The 23,563-nt window shown below is 44.1% G+C and overlaps 1 protein-coding gene and 1 long non-coding RNA gene across 2 annotated transcripts in view; one reads left to right on the plus strand and one right to left on the minus strand.

The window, feature by feature from the left end:
• The window catches only part of PAG1 (phosphoprotein membrane anchor with glycosphingolipid microdomains 1), a 108,772-nt gene that overhangs the window by 3,146 nt on the left and 82,063 nt on the right, over window positions 1-23,563 (plus strand). The window lies entirely within an intron of this gene.
• On the minus strand, window positions 5,041-12,113 carry LOC109444203 (uncharacterized). Its single transcript, XR_012491851.1, has 5 exons — window positions 11,987-12,113; window positions 10,960-11,179; window positions 9,108-9,285; window positions 7,074-7,204; window positions 5,041-5,287 (listed from the first exon to the last, which is right to left on the minus strand). It is a non-coding gene; the product is annotated as an uncharacterized LOC109444203 (long non-coding RNA).

The raw sequence follows: 23,563 nt of genomic DNA on the forward strand, positions 1-23,563 counted from the left end.
CCCTGAGCATGACTTTAGTCCCAGCTGGAGAACTCCCAGGGGCAGAGAGAAAGGGGCCTGGCCCTTTGCTGCATATGGTACTGTATAGTCAGAAATGGAAGTAATTCATCTCCCTCACGTTAAGTGAGCTTGCTTCTACTTGGCCTCTGGACCCGTGTCTCTGGGAGCAGTATCGGGTCCTGTGTGAGCAGCGCTGCGTGAAAACCTGGCCCACGCCCTGTTGGACGTCTTACCGGACCACCAGAGCGTGGGGATGATGGACAGGCCACAGTAGCTTTGTGGCTGCCTTGGGTTAGCCCCCAGATACTAAGCCATTGGCAAGCCCTGACTCTCTTTTCTAGATATGAAAAGCGAATGGCTGTGTAATGCACACAAGCAACAGACGGATTTAATATCTAATTAAACCTCTCAGCTAATGTCTCCTGCCACTGACAGTACTTCAAGGCAGATGTTCTACGTCGGCTTTCTTTTTTTTAAATCAGAACTCTGTACAGCATGGAGACTCTAGTTAGCAGTACTGACTCTGTTGTATATTTGAAGGTTGCGAACAGAGTAGACCTTCAAAGTTCTCATCACAAGAAGAAGAATGTGTAACTGTGTGTGGTGACGGATGGTAACCGACGTAGTGCGGTGTTTATTTCTCAACATATACAAATTACTGAGTCGTTACATTGTACACCGACACTAATTTAACGTTATATGTCAATTATATCCCGATAGAAAATAAACTAAATACAATCAAATAACAAAATTTAAAAAGAAACTAAAGTCTCTCAGGTAGTGTGCCAGAAGGAGGTCCTGTCAGCCACTGAGGCTTTCCACATCTCTCTGAAACATCTTCTACGTCAGGTTTAGCCCTCCTTTCCAGAGTACAGTGTTCATTCCCTTTATCTCCATCAGCTGCTTGCATTTCAAATGCTCCTCCATTCTGGGTTATTCCGTAGTAAAATCTTCCCCGATCACTTTTGTGACTTGAGCTGGGTCCGTAATATACTTTTACGGAATTCTTCAGAACTTACATATGTTTCTGTTTTATTTCCTGTCTGGGATGTCTATTTATTGGCTTATCTGGGGCCCCTTGCACATCTTCAAAGACCTGTCCTCTGACGTGCAGCTTTCTCTTGGCTGTCGTCATGGACACTAAATCCAAGCTACGTTGAATGTGGACGTAAGTGAATGAGGATATTTACTCTCCTAATTTGCATTATCTTCATTTGGGGCTTGGGGTGTCAGGAGCCGATGGTATTTCTAGGGTTCTTGCTGCCTACATCCATGAGCTGTGTGTTGGGGGCGAACACAGGTTCCTGGTTGTACAGCAGTTCATGGGCAACGTGGCAGAGACAGGCCCTCCTGGCTGGGACACTGCTGAGGTCAAGAGCACAGAGCGTGGGGGGGAGGAAGACAGGTCTGAGTGGGATGTATGCGCCACGTTTCTAGTCCTTCCTGCTGTGCTTCTGGGTAGAGTTGGGAATGAATCTCACACACAGAGGACTTACCACGGCATGGCTGCCATGCTGAGAACACTACATACAGTATTTACTGTAATTCTCATGCTGACCTTCTGTGGCAGTTACTTTATTATCCTCTTTTGCAAGTGGAAACTGAGGCCCAGAAAGGCCAGCACACTTGCCCAAATCACACTAGTGAGTTTCGGAGCCAAGAGTGGAGCCCAGGACTGTCTGATGCGTCCTTACAGAGCATCTACTGCCTACAATTCGGGAGCCTTCATGAGAGTTCAGCGGTGTTGCATGTGTGTCCCATAGTGCGCTTCTCAGAGTAATCCTATTCTATCTCACTCGGTCCCCACAAGGATGCTGGGACAGGGCTGAAGGGATGATGGGAAAGCTGGCACTGACTGCCCAGGTGGTGGCGTCTCTGCATCTTCGTGGAGGAAGAGCTTCAGCTTAGTTCACGCAATGAGCTCAAAAACGAAAACTACATGCTGGCATTGTGACATAGGAAGTGTAAAGCCTTCAAGTGATAAGGGGACATACTGGAGAGGCACGTTCACTTTATCTGTGTGTGGGGTCATAGCCTTGCTTCATTCTCATTAATGAAAGGAGATGTGTACAGACCTGAGATTTTCTCAGGTGATTTAAAAAAAAAGTTTATTTCAATAAAAAAAAGTGTCCTTAATGAACACACTGCAGTAGTGTTGTGTGTCATTCACAATGTGACTAAGCTTTTTAAAGGAAATGAATCCATATGTCGAACAAGTAAGATTCAAATATGTTGTCTCAGAATAGGAGCATTGTATCAAATCTGTGTGTCTGCTTTATAGCCTCTCTAACTGTGGTGCAATACAAAATTCAAAACCAACTTGTAACATTTTCAAAACCCTTGTCCTGAGCCCCACGTCGTCGCTATTTTTTCTTGATTTTACACAGGAGCCAACATTCGTTCAGTGAGTTCTTCACATCCCTGGGGTCTGAGTTGTTATTGTTGTCATAATATTTTAGCATATCTTATTTTCTCAGCCATTCCCTCTCTGTGCTCTTATAGGATCGTGCAAGTTTTGAACCAGTGAGTGGCTGAAAACTTATATGAAAAATTCAGTTTTCTAAGTGTAGATCTTACGGCAAAGGACAGGGAAATTTGGCCTCACTGGTGGAGGAGTGGGGGGGGGCTTTACTTCAGAGCATTTGAAACCTTAAGAACCTTACGAAGTAGGCAAGTAAAAAAAAAAAAAAAGACGTTTTAATTGATCAGTTGTACCTGTTGTACCTTCCTCTCCAATTTCTCAGGACTCAGTTCCTCCATCTCATGTCATGTACTCATTCTCAGGTGATCGGCACTGATTTTTCTAGAAGTCCCAAAAGGTGTGACTTGGTCAGCATTGCTGTCTTGTCAAGGGAGTCTTTTGGGAGCCCCCAGGTTGCATACGAAAGCCCCTCCGTGAATGTATTGTCTAAGGCATGGAGGTGACCCGATACGTGCTGGGGCATCTGGTCTCGCTGTACTGGTGACTCTGTCATTACTGACTGTCCCTTCTGCTCTGCCAGCCCTTCCCTGCCAACAGCACACATCCGTCCATCACCCCCACTGTGGATGAACACACGGAAGCTATGGGGAAACTTTCATTTTGAGGCAGCCCACGTTATTAGTCAGAGGCAATGAAACCACACAAGACAATGATTTTTTTCTTTTTTTTTTAATTTAGGGGGAAAAAAAAAAACAGTCTGTCACATAGCTACACACAGGACACCACAATCTCTGCAGTCAGCATTTGGGAATTGTGACCAGTAATAAGAGTAGCCTTATTATTATTATTATTATTATGTTTTCCCGTGAAAGCTTCTGAGGAGAGCTGCAAATCTCAAATTCACACATAATCCATCACGGCAGCTGGGCAGCATTAGAGTCAAATTTAGTGGGAGTGATATGGGCTCGTTTCTACACTCACACGACGTCTACTGATCTCGTATTAGGCGTGTTGTTGGATGGTGCACCGGAGACATAAGGAGAGTCCTGTCACTGCCCTCAGGAATGTCATTCTCCTGAGGGGAAACGATGCACCGTACATTGTAACCAGTGCCTGAAAGATGCTGGGCTCTGCAGGGGTCCCTCTCTCCGAGGGGGTGGCTCTCCCTGAGGAGGTCCGGCTGGATCCCAGTCTGGACAGCGAGTCGAAGGGGATGGCAGCTGCCGATGGAGTGGGCTGGCAGAAACCATTCTGAGCAGAGCGAGCAGAGAACAGTGCAGTGAAGGGACCGGTCAGGGCGGCTGTCTGTGCGCAGCTGGCCCTTCCATGTGACCGGTGCTCCTTGTGGGCGGTGGGTGAGGCTGGAGCCCACAGCGGCACTTGTGGTCCGTGTTTGTCCAGACAAATTTGAGCACTTTTAGCTTGTTCTTCTAGAATGGTCTGTCTGGGTGTTTTGTAAAGAATGGATGGGGCTGGGGGTAGGGTAGGGGCAGCAAAGAGAAGCCTGTAAATCAGCCGTTGAAGCCTAGTGCCGATTTAAGGTCTGACTTCAGACTGACGGGAAGGGAAAAAGGAGGACGGGGGGAGAGCAGGGAGGGGATGGTGAGTTTAAGGGTGACTCCCAGGGCTCTGGCTTGAGTCATTAGATGGACAGAGGGACCACTGGTGAGGACAGCATGAGGATGGCGTGTTTGCAGGGGAAGATGACGGATTCATTTGTGGGTTTACGTGCTGGGAGGCACCGGGTGACACATGTAAGGCTCAGGTTCAGTCGGCATTGCAGCCGCCTGGGGTTCTGGAATTCAGGACAGAGGCTGAGCTGGAAATCTAGGTTCGCATTTTCAAGTGATTGAGATTGGGACCTGCCCGGGAGAACGTGTGGAATGGCAGCAAACATGCCGGCCAGGGTGGCAGGCAGAAGGAAAGGAGATGGGGCAGTGAGAGGAAGTGGCAGAAGCCAGAGGCTAAGCAGAACGATAGAAAGGGGGCCGCTTGAGAAGAGGAATGAAATGGAAAGAGAGGGCAGAAGGGCAGGGAGCAACGGGACACACAGGTCTATTAACTTGCTTGTATCTCCATAGATGATGGACGCTGTTTCTCATATGGCTTTCAGTGCCTGTCAGTAAACATGAAGACCTACTATGTGGAAGGAGGGCGGAGATAGGGGTAAAGGAAAGAAGTAAGCAATAAACTCATGAGCGTGGCTCTCAAGCTGTGTATAGGATAGAACTGTCATTTCTTGCTTTCCTTTTTCATTCATTTTTCTCCTTCATTGACAACAGGGCATACGTGCTTGGGAAAGTGGGAAGAATGAAAGAACCACTTTCTTGGTGCATAAAGTGCTAGGTTCTCCAAAGCTGGCATGTCTTGTATGCATGAGTGAGCACACACTGCAAGGGAAAGTGATACATGACATTACCGGGCAGTTTACAAAAACTAAGCTTTTATCATGACCACAGCATCTTCAGAGGGTTTGGACCTTTGTACCAATCCTTTTATAGGCTCATTGGTTTCTTTGAGGTATATTAAGTACTGTTTCCTATCATTTTCATTTGTCTTATAAAAAGAGGCCTCCTTACGTCACAGACAAACCGGAGTGTTTGGGAATGGTGGGAAAAAATTACCATGTGTTTGAGTTAATATCATGCATCTCAGTCCTTGCTCATTTTGTCCTTTAATTTTGACCCAGAGGCAGGATCACGTCCATTATACAGACGAGGGGACTCAGATGCAGGGTTCAGACAACTTTGCAGAGGTAACAGCAAGTACGTGGCAGAGCTGCTAGGACCCAAACTGAGGCATTCTGACTTCAAATTCTGGGTTCTTGCCATGCCATCACGGTGCCTGTATCTTCATGAACAGCTGCTAAAGAAAAATTAGGAGGTGGAATAGTTAAGAGATTTTGTTTTTTATTAATCTGCTCAAAGACAGTAGAAACTGAGTTGGCCTCAGTTGCTATATTTGATGCAAATGTGTGTGATTAAGTCAGACTGAGAGGGAAAATCTTTTCTCACAAATGAACATCTTTTTTCTTATTTTAAACGCTTTACAAAAAGCACCTGAGTTATGAAATAAAAGGATTCAGTATTTTAAACTGCAAAGCTATTATGGTTGAATTTGCCATTGGTGCTACAAGGGAAATTTATTTTCCAGTTGTTGCAATGACTGTTGTGTGTGAGAAACGTTTTGTATGTGTACATGAACTGAAAATCGGCCACGTTAAGTTTAAGCTATGGTTTTCCTTTTATGATATCCTTCTTGAATTCTCCAAATACATTAAGTGATGCAGCTTGCTTTATCTTGCCAAAGCAGCTATCATGTTACCCATTTAATGCTAAAGATTAAAGCGTTTGTCTTTTGCTTAAGCAGTGTAAGACGATGCAGGATAAATCTAAAGGGTTTATTTTAGTTTTACAACTTGTGTTTTGGCTCCTGACATTCTATAATTATGATTTAGTTAATGCTGCTACCGTTCCAGCAGATATTAGCTATTAATATGCAGTCGTGTTAGAATCGTGACATGTTCATGGAAATTTGTGACCGAAAAGTTTATGACGCTACATTTTACTTATTTTAAATTTACCTTTTGGCTTCTTTATCTTTATTTTCTCTCTCTCTCTCTCTCTCTCTCTCTCTCTCTCTCTCTCTCTCAGCCTTGCTAAATGACAGTTTCCAGATAAAAGCAATTTCTAGCAAAGCAGCAAAATGCTGGTACCAGCGCTTATCCCTAAATCTCAATTTCAAGCTTTATGGTGCCAATTTTACATTCTAGCTATGGTAGGACAAATTGAATCCAAAAGGGCTTATACATCTGTGACATTTGGTGGGCAGATCTTTTGTTATTAGTGCTGATTTTTTAAAAATAATCATACATTTGTCAATTTTCTAAAGTTTTATAGAAACATTAGGCAACCATCTTAGTTCTAGTAATTATCGTTACTCATGGTGGGCTCGTGCAGTGAAGTTGAGAAATCACAATACAGGCATACGAAAATTTAAATAACAGAATAAAGTAATATGGAATTTTCTAGATGATTTTATTGCATTTTTACATTTATAATAATATGTGAGGAAACGCAAGTCAAGTAACATGGAAATTAATTTGGTCATTTCATGCCTCATGTATCCCGATTTTATCCAAATGCAAAAAATGATAATCGAGGGTTCAGAATTAGTATTCTGTGGCGGTGACTTGTCACTGCTGTGTGTATTGCTCTCTACCAAGATGAATAATGAAGCTGCATTTCCTACTAACTTTGCCATGAGTATATATTTTAATATTATGTACCAGGCGTTTTCATTTTCTAAAAAAAGAGTAATTAAATTGCCTTTGCCTCTTTTTTCTTCCTATTGAATTTTATTCAGCCATTTTTATGGTATGTATCCTTGACACCATAGAACATGTCTAAATTAGTCATCTGATTTGAATACCATAATTATGTGTACAGTGAGGGCTTGATTGAATAGAGCGCCTTTGCATATTGTGTATTTTCGTTCTCTTCGTGGATTTAGGGAGGACGTGCTTACTATTTCAGAGTCTTCAGCCTGCTTATGTTTACTGAATAGGCACACAGAGAGAAATGTAAATGTTTTCACAAACAGGATTTAAAAAGATATGCTTCCTTTCCAAATGTTAGGAATTGACACGTACCTGTCTACTGTGGCTTTTTCTTATATGTAACAGGTTGATAAGAAATCCAGAAATCGCTGAAAGCTAGTATGGTGTCGCTTATGGTACCCAAATTGTTGCTTTTGCGATTAGAAGTTTCCTCCTTTGTATTCCTAAATAAAAAGGAAAGATGTGTTGGAGTCAAGTATTATGAATCTTGATAAATATTTAAACATATTTGGAGGGTGTGAAGAGTGTTTTTTTTCCTGCTTTATTATATAATAGTCACTCTGCCCAAAATAGACCTCTTAAACTTGAATATCACGGGAAGTACTCAGTACGGCCCAGGTAGAATCGACACGAAAAACCTGGCATCTCATTAAAAGCCTACGACGTGGAGAACAGCTTCGCAGGCTTTGTGATGGGGCATTTGGACCAGGATTGCTAACCACTCTGGTTGTTGAGGAAAATAAAACACCAGAGTATTAAACTTACATTTAATTTAATGGTTTCTGCCACCACGGTTCTTAACCTTTCCACCCGCCTGAGTTACCTGCTAATAGTAGCATGTCAGGAATGGAATTGTTATGGATCTTTTCTTTTAATAAATATCCAGTAGCATTTTCAAAATTGTTCTAGCTATAATCTGCAATAGACAGCCCGGAGCTGGCCACAAACATGCTTTCTTTATACTGTTTTATAGCCACAGGCCGTTTGGCGTCTGGCCCCTTCTCGTGGGTATTTTCACAGCTCCACATGTCCTGATAATTGTCAGTCTTGGATGAGAACAAGCCTTCTGCATCTGCACTGTTACAAAGAGAAAAACACACAATTCCTGCCCTTTTCATCTCCCCAAAACATACCAAGGCCTGTGGTCAGAGGATCGTCCTTTGCTCGTCAGATGCCTTTTCTTTCCCGATGTTCCTCACTAGCTTCAGGAAGTGAGAACATGAAAGGTGTTGTGGAAGCGTCAGTTCAGTTTGATCTGTCTTATACTCTGTGTCCAGCTGTGGTTCTCCACCAGGGGCAGCTTTGCCCCCCAGGGGGCATTTGGCCATGTCTGAAGTCATGGTCACCACTGGGGAAGGGGTTATTACTGTCACCCAATGGGTAGAGACCAGGGACGTTATTATACATCCTACAGTGCCCAAAACAGCCTCCAAAGGGAGGACTCTGGTCCAGCATGTCAGTAGTGCTGGCGTGAGAAACCCTGATCTAGGTAGGGAATGTCTGTTTCATTTGCTTTATATTATGCAAGCAAATGTGTTAGACGGTTCTAGTGAAGAAATCATTGCGTTTGGTATAATCATTTCTTGAACACCTATGAAGTCCTGAAAATACTACAGTGAAGTCTGTGACATAGTCCCAGCGTTCAGGAGTTTACACTCTCTTGGCAAGATGACTGGGAAATAAAATGCTACTGCTTAATACAATGCACCCTGTAATTAGAGAGATCTACACGACATGTGAAAATTAGAAATGCTTTAGATTTCACTCGCTAACTATAAGGGAATAGCTGGAAGAAATCATATTCTCTGCCTCGATGTAAAATGTGTCATTTGTGGGAGACATTTCGCATTTTCCCTTACTAATCATTAATAGGTCCCATTTCTTGCCCTCCTATTCTTCCATTTGAATTGGTACTAATTTGAAACATCAGGAAAAAAAGAGGCGGTGTTGACATAAAAAGCGTTACATCAGAAATGTAAGATATTAGTGTGGTTTTTTTTAACCTTGCCATTGCGGGATAATTTACATGCCATAAAAGTCTCTTGTTTGAATGTTTATATTTTTCCCACTACCTGTGCCAGACGCGCGTTACTGTGCAGGTTTGGGTACACTTAGTGGTCAGAACTCTCAGACGAATAAAGTGAAAATGCGAGAAAGGAGAAGATAAGCACGTGTGTTGACTGTAACACAGGTGCTACATTAAAGGTCTGGGGTATAAAAAAGGCCTGTTTTTTCAGCTTTGTCCTGTTCTGTTCCCGGTGAATCTGTCTACTATAATAATGTCATAGAAATCACTGGAAAGCTGCGGTCAGGTAAAAACCTCAGGATTAACTCCAGAGAGCTCACCTGTCTGGGGAATTGTGTACGCATCAACCATCCCTTAGCCAAACGCGTTGAGGCCCAATGTCTTTCAGAATTCAGCTTTTCGAAAGGTAATACAGTTTTTTTTACTGTATGTCATGTAATATTCCCATGGGATTCAGGAAACACAGTAAGTCCTGTAGCAAAGTAGATGAATATTCACCTTTAGTTGGACAGGAAAAGACCAAATAAATCTCGTGTCAGTTCACGGCAGTTTTCGGAGCAAAGTCCTTGGGTAGCAAAGTAACAAAGAAACTCTGTTTTCAGAAATTTTGCATTTCAGAACTGTGGAAAAAGGTCTGTGAACCTGTCTCAACGTATCCCAAGATATTTCATTTCAAATAATTGCTTCCCTCCTCTTTCCCAGTCCCGCCCTCCATCTCCCCGCCGCACACATGTTCATAAAGCTTAGCTGTGGGTGTACTTGTCTTTCTTTCACATCATTAACTTCCCACCAGACTTGACAAAATGCCAAGTTCGCTGTTCAGCGTCAGTGGATGCAGGCCAGGTATGGATGTGTGATGTCCAGCCAGACCTACCGTCTGTGGTGTGAGGTTTCCCTTCCTGCTATTTACGTCTGGAGTTCAGCCATGTTCACATACTCCAGCCCCCCAGGCCCAGGGTCCCGGATGGTGAAGACAGTTTTGTTGGGTCAAAAGACATCCTTGAAGAAACTTCCTAAGGTAACCATGGCAGCTGTCATTCCAGGTAGCCCCAGACTCATGCTGGGTCCCCCTTCACGCCCATCACAAAAGTCTTGGGCAGTGAAAACTAAACAACTTATAGAAGGAGATGAAAACCAAAGTAGAGAATCCATTAGAGCCAATTCTCTTGAGATGAAGAGATTTCAAATTCAAGAAAGAATAAGACGTGAAGAAAATGGCGTGGGGTTACTGGACTCACACTTAGAAATAGGGGCACCCATCCAAAGTAAGGCATTTCAGACTTGTTCCAATTTGTTACACATTCTACACGATTGTCTTATATAATTTGCCTGATGGTATTAGGAAGCCGTGTTAGTCTTTTAACCATAAATGCCACATGTCTGTTAATTTTCAGATTCCAGTGGTGGCACTCAGAAAATTGTAAGTGTCTGGCAGTAGGTTTTAACTGGTTCCCATGCACTCCTAAGACTGTGAGTGAATACTGGGGGTGCCAAAAGAAATGTTTCCACATGGACACTTTGGTCAATGTTGCTCAGGCAGTAGTTTGCCGTCATCAGAAGTGTCTGGACGCTGATGGAAACCACTTTGAGCACCTCTTGTAATTGCAGAAGTCAAACGTGACTTGTAGTTGTCTTTTGTTATCGGTGTACATTGAGTATGACAATTTTATACAGTTTTCCTTTCTTAAAATGTGTATACATTTTTTCAGCACCCCCTGTATTTTCAGTCTTTGAGTGAAATGTGCTTTTGTCCTGGGTGACCATGCATGCTTTCATGGCGATGTCACTTAGGCTGAACACACTACAGATCGTGGAATCCACTGATGAGCCAGGAGACTCAATTTCTGCAAATTAGAGGAGACAGCAGAGCGTAGTGTTGCATGCACGTCAGAGAAAAGTTGCATGTTTATGGGGACATGCGAGAATTTTGCCTTCAGAAGACTCAAAACAGCGTCTTGCCAGAAAGAAGGTCTTAAAGGGCGTTGTGTGCTAACATCCAGGCGAGTGGAGGGGTGGTGAATCTGGGCTCTTGGACTGGCTGTCAGGAGCAGCTACGAGGGACCACACTGCTCCTATCTGTTACTCCCCCCGCCAACTTCTTAATTGATTCAAGTGGGACACCAACATTTCCATCTAAAGGTGAACCACCAATGTGAAAAGACGTTGACTCACCGCCATTTGGTCGGGGAGGTACGTGCCGGCCTTTCCTGCCGCAGCCTGTCTTCTTGGGTGTCTCGGTGGCACGCACCTCCTCCTCCAGCTGCAGCTCACCGTCTCCTCACACGTCTCACACCTCTTTGCAAGTATCGTTTTCTCTCCTCGCTCCCAGCTTTAAAGAGCTGCACGTCTCCTGTCTTGGTTTTGCACCTGTCTCCTCTTGCCAAGCGTCTTCCTGCGTTTGCAAACATGGCTTCTTGTTACCACATTTCCTGTTGTTAAAGAGCTGAGTGCTCCCGGGGGCCTCCCTTTGTCAGTGCTGCACTTTCTCCCTCGTTTAAAGAGCCCCCCCATCCTCTTTGGGCTCTGGGGATGCTCTCCCGCCGTGTCAGCGTGGACCACCTCGTCCCTCTCACCTTCGTCTCCCTCTTTCTCTCCAGCCCTGGTTCTGGCGGCTGAGGTCATCGGCGGGTGAGCTTTCACACATGGTGATGCCCCCCCCCCATCCCTGCGTGATTGTGATTACATGTGCCCTGGGGGGGCTCGACCTTGGTGGCGTTTGAAAGCGTCCCAGGCGATGCCACCATCACTGAGGACCACCAGTGTAGAGGGCATGGCACCTGTCTGTCACTGCAGACAACCAGCCACTGTGGAAGGAGGCTCAGGGAAGGTTGAAAAAGGATAAGACACTGAACAACAGCGTCTCATCCCTCTGTTGGCTTTCGGTTTCAGCTCGGGAATGGGTTTCTGGAAGTGGCACTTACACCACCCTGTTGGTGGGACCACTTCTCCCCCTTGGACTGTGTTCTCATTAGTAAATCCCGGGGGGAAGGGGCGTCATGTGTCCCCAACAGGCCAGAAACCATTTGGGGCAAGGGTGTACTTGTCTCGGGAGGCTGGCGACCAAGCCCTGGCGTTCCTTTCAGCATTTGGCCTCCTGCCTTTCAGCCAACTCGCTCCATCCTTCCCGTTTGGAATCTCTGGAAACCAAGACACGCGCCCACCTCCCTCGTCTACTGTCACCCCCTTGACACTCACTCACCGGGCCACAGCACGCAGGAGAACCAATCAAAGTTCCAAAGTGGAGATTGTCACGTTGCTTTTCCCTGACGAGAAAGATGGGTGGCAGGGCCTTGGCTGGGAAACTACTGTGTAGAATATAATTTTCCTGACTGAGTGGGAGAGAGGAGGCCGCTGTGAAAACTGAACTTTCATCTAGTCACAGTTTCCTTTTATTCTGAATATGCCCGTGGGTCTCTGCTCTTTCCTTACACAGCGAAGATCCCAGGAGTTGGGCAGAAAGGCCTTCGGGCGTCCTCGCTACAAGCGCCTTCTCAGTGGGGACTGCCTGTCCGGGATGCATGTCTGTGTTGCTGAGAGCCACGCAGGCTCCGTTGGCTGTTCCCATGGGGGCCGAGAATGGTTAGAACACGAGCGAGCTTCCAGTTCTCTCCGGACCCTGCTGCTTTATTGTTCGGGATGTGTTGTTCCAAAGACAATACTTTCATTTTTATCAGCAAGTCGGAAAGTTTAAGTGAGGTGATTCTGGAATTGACAACAAGTCCACACAGCTAACTGTTCTAAAGAGACCATGTGAAACTCATGGGAAACCCAGTTGTGCAAACAAATAAAGATGAAAAAGAAACGCTTCGCTTTGCAAACTTCCGTGACACTATAGAAATGGCTCAGATGCCCGCTTTCTGTCATGGGTCAGTGGACAGAAGTTGGATTTCTGTCAACTTTCTCTGAGCACATGTGTTGCCCAGAGCAAGCCCTGCCCCCCCCCCAGGCGTCCTGTTGCATGTAAGAAACGTGACTTTCTGTCAGCCTCATGCTTCCAGTGTGCAGGTCAGTGATTCAATGCTGTGTTTATCTATGCTGCCTACGTTTATGGAGGTCCTACTGTGTGCCAGGCACCGTGCTAGGCCATGGCTAGCACGCGCTCCACACACTGACCTTCCGGTGGGAGGAAACAGCCACATCAGCCAGCAGGTGTTAGGTTCTAGGCGGAGAGGTCAAGTGTGCTGACATTATTGGGCGTGACCAGGCAGTTAGGAGAGTTGTTCCGAAGCGGTGACATTCCAGGTGCAATGTGAATGAACCGGCAGGGCTGGCTGGATGCAGAGAGCAGCCTGGCCAGAGCAGCCAGAGGCCACTGGGAGAGAACGCTGAGGGTGGGGGCTCTGGCGCAGGGAGCAGGTCTGTGTTTTAGGAAGATCGCTTCGGAGCAGGACAGATGGTGAGCTGGACCCAGAGGCAGGGACGCTGGGGCCTCGGCCGGAACTCAGATCCTGGAGCCAGAACAGGCAGCAGGCTGGATGCAGACATCCTGGCCGTGGGCTCCTGTCTGTCCTCTGGCCACGCCCACATCAGGCCTCACAGCCTTAATTCACTCGTTACAATGCCCATGTCTGACCCATCCCGGCCTAGGTGACGTGGAGCGGGACCCAAGGCTTCCGTCAGTAAGCCTCCCGGTATCTGAGGCACAGAGTCCAGGGACCAATTTTTAAGGAACATTGTGTCTAAGCACCGGGCTGTCCCTTTATTTAGTATCCCGTTTCATTCTCAGAGCAACCCTGTGAGAGCAGTGTGTTTTCCCCAGATTAGAGATTAGGAAACCGGCTCAGTGTGATTAAGCATCTGGCCCAAGGTCACACGCTGCAGCGTGTTGTGACTGCAAAGCAATCTGTCCCTTTTTGTAGATAGCCGTGTCATGCGTGCCTGAAAATGGGGAGGTCACCTTGCAACAGTCAGAAAACTTTTGTGGGTTAATGTGCCTTATGAATGAACGTGGTCCCTCTCTCAAATCCAGGACTTAATATGTCTGTCCCATCTTAAGACAGAACCAGAAATGTTTTGTTTGTTTGTTTGTTTTGCTCACTTTTCTTTTCTGAAAGAAAACTTTACTTTTGTTCCTTAAAGGCAGAATTTAAGTGGGGGGGGGGTGCGGGCGGATGTATATTGCATATTGCAAAGGAGACATTTGATCTTCATAGAGTTTTCTGGGTCTCTTTTTGCCTTTTCTCTATACTAGTTAAGAGGGTTGGTGTAGCATTTTTAATTTTTTTCCAATCACCCATAGGCCTAAAAAGCCACCCATTAGGCCTCACAGAAAATTATGCTTTCTGTTGCCATGATTTATTTAAGTGCCTCTTGAGCCGAGAGTTATGAAAATGGTATTGAAGAGCTGGAGGAGGGTGGCTGCGCGAAAAGCACACTGAGAATTAGAAATCTTGGTTAAAAGCTGGCGTGAAAACACATTTATTTAAATAAATTGCCTGCCTGCCCTCATCTGAAAGTGTGAGGAAGCTTCCAGCTTTATTTTCTTCTGTTGATAGCATATTGAGTGCATTTATCTGGAAGATTTAATTCTATGATAAAGTTTAGGTTGGCCTGACTTCCAGGGCACCCCTAACCAAACACCACAGACTAGCTTTAAAACAGAAATTGCTTTTCCCGTGGTTCTGGAGGGCCAGGGCCCGCGCATCTGCAGGGTCGGTTTCCTCCAAGGCCTCTCTCCGTGGCGTGCAGGTGGCTGTCCTCTCACTGCGTCTTCTTGTCATCGTCCCTCTGTGCACATGTGCCCCAAGAGTCTCTCTGTGTCTTCCAATCTCCTCTTTATATGAAGACACCCATCTTACTGGATCAGCCCCCCACCAAGGGCCCCATTTAAACGTAATCACCTCTTTAATGAACCCGTCTCCAAGGACAGTCCCATTCTGAGGTCATTGGGGTTAGGATTTCAACACCTGAATTTGGGGAAACACAGTTCAGCTCATATCACCACCATCACCCCGCCCCACCACCCTGCCCCACCACCCTAGGGAATATGTAAGAGGAAGAGCATTTAAAAGGAGCAAGAAAAGCTTCTCCCAGAGCGGGGTGCCCCCTTGTCATGCACTGCCACGCCGCTCTGTTGGCCCCTGCCCCGGTGGGGTGGGGTCCTCAGCCTGTGTCTCCCACCACGGCCCCCAGGACTGCAGCTGTGACTGGCCTGTCTCAGCATGAGCACAGTTGGCATTGACGGAGGGGCTCTGGCCCCCCTGCAGCCTCACTGTTACACATGCAGAGTCGGCAGGGCAAAGGCAGGCGTTTTTATTTTCAGACAACACCATGATGTGGCAGCGTAGATTGCCCCTTTGATGGTGACAGATCGTTAGAGGGTGCACACCCCTTCCTGAGGTTATCTTCATCAGCAGCCATCGGGCGTGCATTGCCACTGGAGGGGGTAACTGTCCAGAGAGGCGAATTTTCATGTAGAGGTTTCCCCGGCGGACGTTTGGTTGCTTGATATTGGTGGTCAGTTTCATTTCTATCATTGACGGTGGAAGGTGGGCTCAGGGCCACCTCTGGGGGTGCATAGCATGCAAGGCAGAGACATTGTATTGTGAGAGCAAAATGGCCCCCCATCCGTGCCTGAATGCATCTGTAAGCAAAAGAGGAACTTCAGTGGCAAGCTTGAAAGGAAAAGAAAACTAAAGATTTCACTGTGGTTTAAAGAAGGGCAGATTTGTAAAGGGAGGCGAGTTCAGCTTTTCTGATTGCAGTGAAAGCATTTAAGTGTTGATTTTGTAGATTGTGAAGTCTGGAAACTTTACAATTGTAAAGGCATGTATTTTCTAGAACATATTGTGGGCTGTAAGGTAACATTAGTATACCATTTATTATATGTAGTCACGATTTCTAGACTTTGTGACCACCCCTCAGGACTTTTTGAAAATTAATTGTATTAAGTTATCTCCCCAGGTGCTAGCTGCTTGCTTGACTCCTGGCTCATCCATGTAGATGAAGAGAGAAGTGACAAAATATAGAGTGACAAAAAATAGAGAAGTGACAAAAATCCCCAATTAATTATGATTGTGGAATGTTTCTTTTTTGTGTGTTTATTTGTTGTTGTTTTCATTCCAGGAGCTATTCTTTTGCAGAGAAATGGACTTTGCGGGATTAAAAAATCTTAAAAATAACATCAATACCTAGTTGCATTTTAATGAACTACTGTAACAACACAATGTTTCTCTTGTGTCTGCTACATTTTTTCCCCAAAGTTATAAATCACTCAGGCTGTGTCACATCCTTTTTAGAAAGGAGTTAGTATGTAACGACCAGTAGTACATAATCAAAGAAGCACGCCCGCCTGTCCCATCTGAAGCCCTATTGACATAATAGATATTAAGTTCTTTTTTGATGAAACATGAGGCAATTAGTCAACATTGAAGTATCTTAAAATCAGAGTACATTCTTGGTCCTGAGAATCTTTAAGCCTTAAATCAGTGTTTCATCACTGATCGTTGACATATTTTGGCAGGAACACAATGGCACTAAAATACACCCCCTTTCCTATAACCACCTAAATTCTTAAAATCCTGGGGGGCAGCATAAAAAACCGCCTCTGTATCTTCACCAGAACTGGCTGCCTGTCCTGATAAGTGACCGAGTACAGTGCCACTCTCCAGATTGGGGGTCCCTTCCCCCACTGCCACAGACCCAACTGCCTGGTCCTGCGTGCGAGGTACTTACCAGCTCCACTTCCCGTGCACGCAGCCCTGAAACGTTGGCAGGGCTTGTGCTGTAACTGTGTAAGTGGAATCATACTCTGTGTATCCTACGACTTGCTTCTTTCACTCAGTTCTTTTTGAGGTTCAAGTAGGTTGCATCTAGCTGTACTTTATTTTCATTGCTGAACAGAAGTCGTCTGTTGTATGAATATTCCACAACAGTCTCCTACTGACAGACCCCTGGGTTTGGCATTCTGTTCTCTTGTGAGCACAGTGTTAAGAAAGTGCAAGGGTTTCCTTAAAACAGGGCTCAGCAAACCGTTTCTGTAAATGACCAGGTAGTAAATATTTCCGGCTTCGCCAGGCACATGTGGTCTCTCTTGGATTTTCTGCCTGTTTGCCTGCCTTCCTTTCTTTTTTCTTTCTTATTTATTATTATTGTTATTTTTTATAATTCCTTACAAATGTGAAAAACTACTCTTGGTTTGCGGGCCACAGTCTGCTGACCCTTGCTCTGAGATATATACCTAGGAGTGGAATTGTGTACCAGCAGTTATAGATACACTCATATTAATGGGCCACAAGACACTTTGCTGATACCGGTTTCTCCAGTAAAAGGAGCATATTAGGAGAGTCTGGTGTGCGTTCTCTACTCTGTAACCCAGCATTATCATACTTAATTTGTTTGTCTGGGGGAATAAGAAAGGATATCTTATTGTGGGTCTTAATTTGCATTTTCCTGATTACCAGTGAAGTGAAGCAGCTTTTTTACATTCATGAGCAATTTGTGCTTTCTGTCCTGTCAAATGCCTCTCTGTATCTTTTGCCTATATATATTTTGGGGGGAGACTGTTTGCATTTTTCTTGTTGATATGTAGGAATTTTTCTATAGCCCAGATACTATGCTATTGCTATTATGTGTTTCCAATATTTCCTCTTACTTTTGCATCCTTTTTATGAGATGTCTTTAAAAAGTGAAAAACAAAACAGCCTTATTGTGATATAATTGACATATAAAGCTTACCTTTTAAAGTGTACAATTCAGTGATTTTTTTGGTATGTTCTCAAAGAACTTAACTTTAAAGATCTTTTTTTTCCTTCAATTTGTTGGGGTGACAATTGTTAGTAAAATTACATAGATTTCCGGTGTACAATTCTGTATTACATCATCTATAAATCCCATTGTGTGTTCATCACCCAGAGTCAGTTCTCCTTCCATCACCATATATTTGATCCCCCTTACCCTCATCTCCCACCCCCAACCCCCAACTTTAAAGATCTTAACTTTAACCTAGTTTAATTTAGTAGTCTCTTTATACAAAAGAATAATGTGTATTTTAAAGGATATATGTTTTATACATAAATATGTATATACATGTATAAAAGAATGGAGCTTATATCATTCGGTGTCCTCAGAAAACCCTTCTGACCCTGAGGTCATAAGAAACCGTCTATATTACCTTAAAGTGTCATGGTTTTGCCAGTCATATTTATTGTTTAATTTACCAGAAATTGATGTTTCCGTGCAGTGTGCGGTAGGATCTAATAATTACATGACCAACTAGTTGGCTCTAGTATTTTGAATTATAGTATTCAAGCATTTTAAGGGGAGATGTTGATGAATTATTCTTAGACTAAGAGACACTGACACTTGGATATAGGCTTAAGTAAACACACACACACACACACACACACACACACACACACACACACTCATGTTTCTTTTTCTTCTTCCTTATCAGCAAGAGTCAGAGCTACTCACATTGGGCCTGAACCACGTGAGTATAGCCTGTAGATGGGAAAATGAACTAGATGACTTGTTGCAATACTCTCAGCTCTAAATTCTGATTCAGACTATCTGATAGCTATTAAATAAGGCAAAATCCTGTTGTTAACTAGCCTATGTAAACCAGCCAGATTAAAAACCATGACTGCTTGCTAGAGGAATTAGAATTGTATATATATAAAAAAAAATCGTAAAACAAAGAAACGTAATGGACCAAAAGATATGCTATAGCTTTCAGCACTCAAAGACTCCAAATATTGACTGTGCACTGAAGTTTACCTGACTGTATTAACAATTCAGTTTTGTATGTGGAAGACTTACTCAGACTAAACAGACCCCAGACTTGCTCAGTCTTCTAGGTCGCAGGCCACTGGAGGTGGCTTTTGCCACACCCCAGGTCTGTCCAGATGTCTCACGTGTGCTTTTCAGACAGAGGGAAAATAAATCACAACGCCATCTTACTCATTTCTGCTCGTTGGTAAATTCTCTCCTGTGGAGATGGGTAGGGCTCTATTGTGTTTATTTCCTGGGCAGATTTTCCAGGGGCCAGCGGGCTCTTTTGGATTTGCATATTGAGTGCAGAATGGACTCTTGTTATTCAAGTAATGGACTTGGTTGATCCCAGAATCCCACAATGCACCTTTTCATGATTGGAAAGCTTCTGTGAGTTAATGTTTTGTGCGACTTGTCACTTCACTGTTAGTTTTCTTTCTAGGATGCTTTCTGCCGGATTGGCTGTGAATCAAGCTGGCTGATGAAGCTTAATTTTGCTAAATCTGCAGACTGGCTTGTTAATCCTCATTTTACACTTCACGGGGTACTGTACCACGCAGTTCCCTTCTGTTCACCCGGGGAGGAGAAGATGGCTGTGTGAGGCAGTCATGGGGTGAATTTAGAGTCTACGCCGAGGAATCGCCTTGTGCTTCTAATAGGCAAGTGGAGTTCAGGATCCTGGTTTTCCCAGGAGAGCTCCACATAAATGCCCAACTGTCTGAACTCAGAGCTACTCTTAGATTGTTTCCCAGTGTCTTCATCGAAGTGAAGTTTATTCTAATTTACCTGTCTGTCTCTTACTACTCACTGCATCTTATTTGACTCTGGCCCTTTCAGAACTAAGTTGCTTCTTAAGAGTAACCTTTCATTTTGAACCAAAAAAAAAGAAAAAAAGCTGAAGAAGAAGAATTTCTGCTGTAAACAGACTTCATCTCAGTGTATTTTAGCTCGGCTTTTGCCACTCTGTCCATTTCCTCTAAAATTAAGGGTGGATTAAAGGAAAATAGATGTAATATTAGACCTTGTTTTCTCTTTGGTAATGACTGCTACCCCTTACCATACATTTGCTTCTCTTAAACCCTATAAAGAGGTCATCTGGGAGAAAAGCTTTCAGGTAATATAAATATTGTCATACCTAAGACCTGTGAAGCTACCTCTTACAGACGTCTTAGCAAAAACACTTTCAAATAGTTACTGAAGTAGGAAAAAAAACAAACCAATAACCTTACTCTTCTAATTTATTGCAAAATACCACCCATATAGAAAAAGTCCCTTTCTTTCTTTTTCTTGCATTATCTTGAAAAGAAAAATGAACTGAAATCATTTGAGTAGTTTTTGAGAACATTTAAACATATTCCTTGTAAATTGGTTTTCTTATGGATTAAATACCATGGCACATTTTTAACGTTTTCCTTAAGGTTATTTGATAAGCATTTAAAATTGATTTCATGTAAACTTTTGCTCCTACTTGATGGAGTTTTTTCAACATAGTAAATGCAATTTCCTTGCTTGATAAGGTTCCTAATTTTAACCTCAAAAGGAAAGGAAAGACCACTTCTGTTTCTGGGCAGATGGGGTAGACGTAACTGCCCCTGTCATTTCCACAAAGTACAGCTGCAAACCCTGGACACTGTATGAAACAAACATAAGAATACTGGGACCAGAGGAGAAAAGGCAGAACAGGTACGGACCTCAACGCAGAAGGGATGATGTGACACTTAGTTACCTGGGTTTTCTTTTTGCCTCACACATCCCAGATTTGGAGAAGTCGGCTGTCAGAAAACGCCAACAGGAACACATAAAACAGTGACAACAGCAAAAAATGACAAAGCCTATCTCCTCTTGCCAAAGGACCAGAAAAGGGACACCTAGCAAGACAGTGAACATTTAGACAACTGCTGTACTCTACACAGAAATAACTAATTGTGGTCCCACCTGCCAGCTAAGGCTGGTGGAAAGCCCATATGTCCACCCCTGCCATGCTGTGTCTGGGCATCCAGCCCCGGCACTGGGTGATGCCACAAAAGGCTGAGAAGTAGGGAGCCAGGACTTTGATTCCTGCTGAGGAGCAACAAAACCTGCCACCTCCACCCCGTGTGAGTGGAAACCACATGAAGAGTCTGCAGTTCCACCCCTCCCGACCACTGGGTGGGTCAGTAGGAAGCAGTACGCAGACAGGAAGTTATCAGTGGAGCATCAAAACGCCCCCCTGCCCAGCAGGAAGCGGGATGCCCTTGCTCAGGTGTCACTGGAGGTGTGGTGGGGAACTGGATTCTCTCCAACCTGGCAATCATGACACCGTCTCCCTCTGCCCCGATGGAGTGGTACCAGAGGACGGAAGCTAAAATAGAAGGTGTAAGTAAGATACAGAGTCCCACACTACCCCCAATGTCCAGGTTTCAATTTAAAAGATCACCCATCGTACCATCAACCAGGAAGATCACAGACTGAATGAGAAAAAGGCCATCCATAGAGACCAACACTGAAATGACAGATGTTAGAATCCTCTGATGAAGATTGTAAAGCAGCCATCATGGAATGCTTCATTGAGCAGTCACGAACGTTCTGGGTACCAGTGAGAAATTGGAAGTCTCAGCAAATCAACAGGAAATCGAATGAAGAACCTGGAGGATGTCTTAGACTGGAAAGGGCAACAAGCAAAATAAAATCTCTGGATAGTCTGTGCATCAGGATGGAGGGGGCAGAGGAAAGAATCAGCATCCTCGAAGACATAACAATACAAACTACCCCATTTGAACGAAGTGGGAAAATAGAAGAAAACGGGAGAACAACTCAGGGACCTGTGGGGTTGTAACTAAAGATGGAACATTTGTGTCATTGGAGTCCCAGGAGAAGAGAATGGGGCTAAAAAAGTGCTTAAAGGACTAATGGCTGCAACCTGGCCAAACAGGGCAAAAGATATAAATATACAGATACAAGAAGCTAAGTGCGGTAGCTGAATGGTGGCCCCCTAAAGGTATTCACAGTACAATTCCAAGAACCTTGTCAACACATTGCTTTGCATAGTGAAAGAAACTTTGCAGGGGTGATCAATTTAAGGATTGGGGTGGGGGGAAGCGTAATATCCTGGATCATATGGGTGGACCCGATGTCATCACAAGAGTTCTTAGAAGAATGAGGCAGACGGGCCAGACAGACGTGCTGCTGGAAGCAGAGGGAGAAAAGGCCGTGCAGCCCGGATTTGCAGGCAGCCTCTCGCAGCCGAGCAAAGCGAGAAAACGAATTCTCCCCTGGAGCCTCCAGGTGGAACGTAGTGGGTCTTCTGACTTCCAGGTCTGTAAGCTTATACATGTGAGATATTTCAAGCTGCTGCCTTAGTGTCTTTGGGCTGCTCTTTCAGAATACCATGTACTGTGTGGCTTATAAACCACAGAAAGGTATTCTGAATTTTGCAAAGATGCAAAAGCAACTCAGTAAAGGAAAGTTAAGCTTTTCAGTAACTAGTGCTGGATCAATTATACATCCACATGTTAAAAAAAAGACCTGTCTCACATCTTTAACAAAAATTAATTCAAAATGGGTCATGGATTTAAATACAATACTCTTGGGAAAATATAGGAACAGATCTTTAGGATCTAGAGCGAGGTAAAAAGTAAAAAGTTCTTAGACTTGACACCAAAAGCACAATCGATAAAAGAAAAATTCAATAAATTGGGCGTAACCGAAACTTAAAACTTTGGTCTGCCAGAGACTCTGCTAAGAGAATGACAAGTCAAGCTAAAGTGGGAAAACAGCTTTGCAAACCATGTGTGTCTAACAAAGGACTAGCAAAACTCAACAATAAAAGGAAGCAAACAATGCAATTAGAAAATGGACAAAAGAAATACACATTTTACTGAAGAGGGTAAATAAACACATGAAAGGGTGTTCAACATTATTAGCCATTAGGAAAATGCAAATTAAAACCAAACTGAAATATCACTACACACTTATAAGAATGGCTAAAATAAAAAATAAAAAAATAGTGACACCACTATGCTTGTAAGGCTGTGGAGAAACTGGTAGTTTCTTAAAAAACTAACCATGAAGCTACTATAGGACCCAGTAATTTATCCCAGAGAAATAAATGCTTATGTTCTCACCCACCCTCTCCATGGATGTTTCTAGTAGCTTTATTTGTCACAGTCAAAACAAGAAACAATTGGGATGTCCTTCAGTGACGAATAGCTAAGCCAACTGTGGTATGTCCGTGCCACGTGGCGTCTCTAGCTATTGCTAAGCCCTACTCAGGATTGAAAAGAAACCAGCTATCACCCCTGTGCGGTGATGTGTGTGACATCTGCAGGGAATTCTGTGTGAAGAAGGCCAGTCCGAAATGGTAACAGACTGTATGGTACCATTTATATAACCTCCTTTCTAGAACTAGAGACCAGATTAGTGGGGTGAGGATGGGGCAGGGGCAGAGGGAAGCGGCCGTGACTGCAGGAGGGCAGCGGAAGTCATCCAGGTACTGATGGAGATGTAGCTTTACTGTGTCGCCATCGGTATCCTGGTTGTAATATTCTATTGTGTTTCAAGGAGTTACCGTCGGGGGACACTGAGCAGTGGACACGTGGGCTTTCCCTGTGTTGCACGCAACTGCAGACGAGTCTACACGTATTGAAAAGTTAAAGACAAATAAATAAATAAAAAGTTAAAAAATAAAAGAAGGAAAGTGAGGAGCTTTTTATTTCTTGCAGATCATTTCAATTTGAAAACGTGATTCAATGTCATACAAGAATTTTCCATATCCAAATTCAGGAAGACGGTAGTACGAAATTGCCTCTTTTCAAGTCAAATTATTCTTCGTCTGGTGGGGGTTGGGAAGGAAGGCAAGATATTCTGTTATATTGATCATAGGTGTCCAAAATAGTTAATATTTGTTGAATCCCCTCTATCCTCTGAGGTCAGTGCCATTTTAGAGACATGGACACCAAGACAACGGAGGTGAAATACTTTGCCTGATGCGTAGTGAGGTCACATTTGGACTGGGCAGGCTGATTGCAAAGCCTGAGCTCTTTCTTAATGTCTGCACTCTGCACTCTCGGCCTGTTGGATTTGGTCT

The sequence above is a fragment of the Rhinolophus sinicus genome, linkage group LG14 (genome assembly GCF_036562045.2).
Source record: "Rhinolophus sinicus isolate RSC01 linkage group LG14, ASM3656204v1, whole genome shotgun sequence".
In the NCBI taxonomy this organism is placed as follows: domain Eukaryota; kingdom Metazoa; phylum Chordata; class Mammalia; order Chiroptera; family Rhinolophidae; genus Rhinolophus; species Rhinolophus sinicus.